Source organism: Apium graveolens, chromosome 9 (genome assembly GCF_009905375.1).
Source record: "Apium graveolens cultivar Ventura chromosome 9, ASM990537v1, whole genome shotgun sequence".
In the NCBI taxonomy this organism is placed as follows: domain Eukaryota; kingdom Viridiplantae; phylum Streptophyta; class Magnoliopsida; order Apiales; family Apiaceae; genus Apium; species Apium graveolens.
In genome coordinates, this window is record NC_133655.1 from 22299306 (window position 1) to 22307335 (window position 8030).

Below are 8030 nucleotides of genomic sequence, written 5' to 3' on the forward strand. Positions count from 1 at the left end.
AGATATTACTAACTACAGAGGTATGATTGGTTCTTTACTCTATCTAACTGCAAGTAGACCTGATATCATGCATGCTACCTGTCTTTGTGCAAGATTTCAGGCTGATCCAAGAGAACCTCACTTATTAGCGTTGAAAAGAATTTTCAAATACCTTAAGGGTACAGCTGATCTAGGATTTTGGTATCCTAGGGAATCAGATTTTAAGCTAATTGGTTACTCAGATACAGATTTTGCAGGATGCAAAATTGACAGGAAAAGCACTAGTGGGAGCTGCCAATTTCTTGGAGGCAGATTGGTTTCTTAGTTTAGCAAGAAACAAAAGTCAATTTCCACATTAATTGCAGAAACAGAATATATTGTTACAGGAAGCTGTTGTGCATAGATTCTTTGGATGAAGAATCGGTTACTGGATTATGGGTTAGAATTTTCTAAAATCCCTATTTACAGTGATAATTAAAGTGCTATTGCTATGACAGGTAATCCAGTTCAACACTCAATGACAAAGCACATCAGCATTAGGTACCATTTCATAAGGGAACATGTGGATGAAGGTACAGTGGAATTGCATTTTGTTCCAAAAGATCAATAGCTAGCAGATTTCTTCACGAAACCACTATGTGAAGCTACTTTTATAATATTGGTAAATAAACTTGGAATGGTTTCAGGTTCTTTCTCTAAATCTGCTTAGTTTTTGTTCTCATGCATCAGACTTTATGATCAGTATTTACAAATTGTATTATCTATATGTAATATTTGCTTAATCTGGAAATTCATTTAATGCTCATTGTTATCTGATGTTGATTTAAATACTCTGATAAGTGTTTTGATTGTTCTGTGACTATTCAATCCAATGAGGATAACTGTGCTAGATGCTGACCTAGCAGTCTTTAACATACTAGAAATCCCATGTTTGAATTAGTTGTTTATGTGGAAACTCATTAACACAAGCAGATTCTGATATTGAGCTTAGTCAAGTTTACTTTGTGTATCTTATTACTAAATCACAAACTAGATTCTTGTTTCTTATATGTCAAATTCTGATGTCAGTAAATCTTAAGAATGAACTAAGTGCTGATAAGCCTCACTTATCAAAAGAAAAGAAAAGAAAAGAAAAGAAAAGAAAAGAATAAAAGTCAGGTACTCCTTTGAGATCTAGAGTAAAAAATGTGGAAGGTAAGACCCAAGTGCATTGCTGGTATTAAGTAATATGCATTAGAAAAGCAAATATTTTTCTTGGTGACTTTTCACACTCTATGATTACTGGAGAAAGACTTTGATAACAGTATAAATTCTGATAAGCAGTCGTGACTCACTTACACTGAGAAGCCACTGTAAAAAGGAATTTCAAAAGATGCATAAAATGAGCACAAACAGTTGAGGCGGACTCATGCATACATTTGTTCTATAGTAGACATCATGACTGATGACTGATTTTAAGCATTTTTCTTAGTTATGCCTTATTTTTAAGATGTACTGAAGTTGATCAGACTTTAATCTTTATCTGATATTTTGCTAAATGCACACACTTTCACTCCATATGAATGATGAAAATAACTATGGTGATTAAGTTGTTTTTGAAAAACAGTTAAGTGTCATTTGCATAATTTCTGAGGACAAGTTCTGATGGAAGTTCTGATGATTAAACTCAGAAGAAAACAAGTCAGTATTTGTATGAAGAATCACAGAAAAAGATATTCACTTTTTGAGTACAGAAGCCATGTTCTGATGACTGTTAAAATTTGATATAAGTTAAGTTTTGATATTAAATCCTGATGGAATCCTTGATGCTTATATGGCATTTTTCTTTACTTGACTTATTTGTGATAATATCTGGAACAGTCATAGTTAAATCAGAATAATTTGGGTGAGATAAAAATAGTCATAATCATTATGGGTTAGTGGTTATCGTGTATGCCTTGAAAAACTGCATGTGCACAGTAATTGTTAATTATTTCTCGTGCCCATTAACTCTTTTTTAGATCTTTTATTGACTGTTATTATTACACATCAGTCTAGGGAGTCGAGGGATCATTATTTTTACTTGTAATTGTTAAACACTCCTCGCATCCCTTGGTATTCTATTGGCTATTTAAACTGACTATTCATTCAGCCAAAACATCTTTCATTTTCTCACAGACTCATTCTCTTTTTATTCTTATCAACAAAAATAGTTCATTTCAACATGTTCCTGAACTATGAAACCTTCAATATCGAGTTGAGTTGTGATGATTGGCAACAGGAGTGGCATGTCACCGCCATTCCTGAAGAGATCTGGAACTCAGTTCCACAAGAGGTTCACACAGACCTCTTGTTCTTTTCGATGGACTATCACCTCCATCTTGATCGTTTGGAAGAGGAAAGGAGATAAGCTCTCCGTCAGCAAGAACGGATCATCCGTCTTGCAGTGCTCTTCGTCAGCAACAGAAGGAGCTAGTTGATAGGTCTTCTTAGACTAGGACTAAGGCTGTTGATGTTAAGAATCTTATAATAGGACTATCTTGTAATTTTTGCATGTAATTGATAAATTTCATGAAATGTACTTATCTGATATATTAATGAAATTTCCTTTAATTGCAAGATTTGTTCTTTGTTTCTCAAATTATATGACTGTGCATGTTTTAATTGCAACTCGTTAATCTTTACTTCATCATTTTTAACTTTATCCTGTGATGAATGTTTTCATTTAATAATAGTCAATAATAAATTTTGATGATTTGAGGAAACATTTGAAGCATGAGTTCATGCATCTGAACCTATGATAGTTGAAGCTGAGAATTTTACTTCTCAGAAAGAAAGAGCAGCTCAAAGTTCTGATACTTTGAAAAGGAAAGTTGTAAATTCTGATCTTGCTGAAGTAACTCCTTCATTGGAAAGGAGATAGAAGAAAATGAAGGCAATGAGGTATTTGGCTAAGGCTATATCAGAAGATACTGAAGAAGCTGAGGAAGGGGATCAGGAATCTCTGATCTCACAAGAATCAATTATCATTGAAGCCCTTCCAGCTCAAGCCAAAGACACTGTTAATGACACAGTTATTACCCCTCTTGTCTCTCCTATTAAAGCTACAGATGATGCTAAAGAATAAACTAATAATTCTAAAATAGATATTCATAATTTGAATATACCAGAAGTTCTTTATCTGGAAGCTCCATCTACATCAAAGACACCAGCTCTGGGGATAAATTCTGCTGATCAGAATTTAGATGATGTTATTCCTGAATCTCCAGTTGCTTCACTGATAAGCAAAGTCTGATGTCAAGTTCTAATATTCTGATTCAGTCAGGATCTGAAGACTCTCAGAAGTTCTTGCAAACTCTGAAGTTAAAAGGGAAGCAGACTACTATTTATTACAAAGATCCTAAAATTCAGACACTTGATGAGGAGATAGCAAGAAGATTATTTCTGAAACACAATCCAGGAATGGATTTAGAAACTCGCAAGGAGGAAGAAGCTAGATTTGCTTCTGAGAAGACAAATCCTAAGTCTAAAGCTTCTGATGCAAAGAAACCTCCAAGGCCTAAGTAAAAGGGCATTATGATCAAGGAAAAGTCAAATTCTGAAACTTCAAAGTTCAGAACTAGATCACAGACTGAGAGTAATCCCAAAGACAAAGGGAAAGGAAAAATTGATGAACCAACCAAGTCACTGGACTTGAAAACTTCTCAAGATCTGATGAAACCAGTGTGTAAAATGGTTCAAGTAACTGATGATGATCTTGTTGAAGATGAAACTGTTCAAATTCTGAAAAGAAGAAAGATAAGTGAAGATTCTAAAATAACCTCTGACACTGCTCAAGTTGTTATTCAGAATAAAGGACAGGAAGGGACAAAAGAAACAGAAAATTATGATCAAGCTATCAAGACATCATCTGCTGACAATGCTCAAGTTGATTTGAATAAATTGACAATTGCTGATAAGAAGAAGCTGTATGGAAGAAAGCTACTCATGTTGAACCAAAATCCAATCTCATGATTAATCTACTTGCTACATTTGGGTTGAAATCCAAGCAACCTAGAGATAGAGCTGGATTAGGTTCTGACAAAGAGAAGATTCAAATAGGAGTAGAGGTTACTTTAAGAGATCCTTTCATATTGACAGACAAACCATATGAAAAATCAAATAAAGGCACCTTGACAAGGTGTTGTCTGCTCAAGTTGTGATAGATGCTCATGATAAGGAAAATCAGAAAGAGAAATTAATCTTATTTCTCAATGATGGAAGGACTTATAGATTAGCTGATACTGATGTATTAAAGAAGTCTATCAGAGAACTTCAACATATTTATTATCTTCTAGAAGTAAAGTCTGATATTACAAGAAGATGGTCAGAATATATTTTGAAGGCTATAAGAGATCTATTCAGAATCTCTGGTACAAAGACTTCTCATTACAGTCCAATGATTACTGAAGGTGATAGAAGAGAAATTCCTATGCTGAAGAATTCTGCTAAGGTGGAAGTTATTCTGAAAGGAAGATGCTTATGTTATAATGAAAACTCTTCACATCCTAAGGTTATCAGACTTGGTGATGGACTTGAAAGAACATCCATTCAAGCTCTCAGAACAGCCATTTATCAAATTGGTGATAATAATGAAGAAGAACTGATGTAGGTTAAAGTACAGTTAGCTGAAGTTCTGAAGAAAGCTGAAGATAATCTGATAAACGATTTTGTTAAGAATCATTATGGATTTAGATTGATTCAGTGATGTTGGTAAAGCTGGATGTTTTGTAAGTTGTTATTAATAGTCTTATTAAACTCTTATTACATTTGAACTTAAATGTTTTTGACATCATCAAATCTATTAACTTGTATATTCTTGCATAATTACAAGTTGAGGGAGATTGTTGGATATATTTGAGATGTCATGTCTAATATGTTTCATGTTTAGTTTTCAGATCTTAACTAACAGGAAATATCAGTTCTTACTGGAAGTCAGGACTTAAGGATATCGGGGCTTAGATTATCAGAAGATGGATATCAGAACTTAAGTACTGGAGGACTAACAGTTAAGGAAGGAAGCTGATTTACAGGAAAGAAGATCGAAACTAATACGGAATAAGATATGCATGGAAAGAGTTCGAGGACTAGAAGAATTATATAAGATATCTGGTTGATATATTTTAGGAGACAAAATTATATTCCATATCAACTAGAAGTTATCTTGTAACTGTGTGTCTATATAAACACAGACATAGGTTTACTCTATAAGAGTTATGATCATCGAGAAGATCATATATTGTAACCTAGCAGCTCTCGTGATATTTGTTCATCACTGAGAGAGAACAGTTCCATTGTAACAGAGTTTGTTATATCGAATACATCTGTATTCTGTTACTTGTGCTTTAAATCGATTTGATTGTATTCTAAACTGTATTCAGCCCCTTCTATAGTGTTGTGTGACCTAACATATATATATATATATATATATATATATATATTAAATTGCATATAAATATATAAGAATAATAACATTTTAATTTAAATTATAAATTCAAACTGTATTACATTTTTTTATATCGGCATACCATACCATACCATGATCTATTCCATTAATTTTTGGAGAAACTCTTATTTTTTTACTATTTGATTACATACGCACAGGTATGGAGTCAAACTTCTAACCTCCCGTAAGGGGATATAAGAGTTGAACCACCGCACATTTTAATCTATTATGTTCGGTTCTGATCTGGATAATCTGTAACAAACTAAATGTTACTTTTTTCCCTGGCCCGGTGCAGAATAGGGAGTGGATTATTGCTTCTTATTTTTCTGGACTGCTATTTCACGTGACTTCAGGCTTATATTTTCTGTGTGTAATAGTTTAGTGCTGATCATTTACAAAGGAGACTATAAGTTAGACTAATTTTATTTAGTGTGGTTTTAAAACCGAAACCAAACCATGTCGGACTAATTTTATTTAGTTTGGTTTTAAAACCGAAACCAAACCATTTCAACCGAAACCATAATTAAAAACCGAAACCACGCCAATGGTGTTTGGTTTGGTTTTGGTTTTTCATTTTAAAAAGTAAATAAATTTGGTTACGGTTTGGTTTTCGGTCGAAACTGAATCAAACCGAACCACGCTCATCCCTAATAAAGGGGTTATAGTGTACAACGTTCAATTTGACAATTTTACCCTTGCAATTACTTTAATTTATGAAGCTATGTAACGTCCGTTAATGAGATTTAACGGAATACAATCGACTGTTAAAAACATTTAAGTTGGGTCATGCGGACGCTTAACTTTATATGTCAGTCATTTTTGTGCTAAAAAAGTATACCTCAGGCCATCATAGTGCAATTAAGTCTATTATATATTACTACCTCCATCCCGTTGAGTTCTATACGTTTACTTTTTGCACATATTTTGAGTCTTTTATAAAACATAGCTTCGTAATGTTTTTTTTTTAATAAAATTTAAACATAAAACTTTTATTTAGAAAAAAAATTTAAAAAATATTATGGAGTTATGCTTTTGTTAGGTCACACACACTGTAGAAGGGGGTTGAATACAGTGTTTACTACAATCAAATCGAATATAAGAACTCAAGTAACAGAAAATAGATTTTATTCAACACAATAAACTCTGTTACAATATGGAACTGTCCTCTCTCAGTGATGAACAAATTATCACGAGAGCTGCTAGGGTTACAAAGAATAATAACTTCGATAATGATAACACATATAGTGTGAACCCTATGCCTATGTTTATATACTACACAGTTACAAGATAAATTATAATTGATATGGAATATAATTCTGCTTCCTAAAATATATCAACTAGTTATCTTTTCTTCCAAGTATTCTATTCTTCATAGAATTCTTTCTTCATGCATATTTCTTTCTGTCTTAGTCTCAATCTTCTTTCCTTTCAATCAGCCGTCTGCCTTATCTGAAAGTCATCTTAAGTCCTGATATTATCTCCTGATAAATATCTTCTGATAACTTAAGTTCTGATAACTTAAGTTCTAATAACTTAAGTTCTGATATCCTAAGTTCTGTTTTCAGTATAAGTGCTGATTTCAGTTAAGTACTGATTTGTCCTGTTAGGTAAGATCTGAAAACTAAACACAAATCATATTACACATGACATTATCAAATATATCTAACAATCTCCCCCAACTTGTAAATTAGCATAATATACAAGTTCAACAGATATTTGATGATATCAAAAACATTAAGTACAAATGCATGAGAATTTGACTAAATAACTACAACTTACAGTCCTTTCAGCTTTACCATCTTTAACTTTTGATAACAGCTTCAGTCTGTATATACTTCAGAATTTAAGCAGTTGTAGATCTTTGACTTGGCTTCAATTTCTGATCTCTTTGATATCAGGAGTTGTTCTGAGATAGTTCTTCAACAAACATCTCTCAGCATATTCAAGTTCATTAACCATCCTCCTTTTAGCATTTATTAATTTAGCTGTATCTTCTCCAGTTTGAAAAATAGCTGCTCTGAGATCATTTATCTTAGCTTTTCTTATCTCTTGATATAGTCTAATCAGATATGCCTTGTCAGACTCTAGATTGAATTTCATAGCCTTATAACCCAGAAAAGTAGTTATAATCTTAGCAGAGTTAGGCTTCATTTCGACAATATCACATTTTTTATCTCTGTACTTAGGACAGTATGTGCTGTCAGTCTTTACAGAATAAAGCTTCTTCTGTCTTTGAATTTGTGACTTTAAATATCCTACAGCACTATCTGTTAATTTGTCTTTCACTTGAAGTAGGAATAGAACATGTTCCAGTTCCTCAAAATACTTCAGTGGTATAGCATTCTGCCTAATCTGGTATACCCTTCCATCTGTCATAAAATATAACAAGATATGTTCTTTCAAGAAGGTATGGTAAACCATTTGTACAAATTCAAGTCAATTCAATCTTTCAGGAGTTGCTCCAACACCTGGTTCACTTAAGGAAGTTGGATCATTGGTAGTGTTGTGTACTCTTCTTTCATCAGAACTACCAAATCCAGATTTATCTCTTACTTCCTTTCCTGTAACAACTCTTGCTTCAAAACCA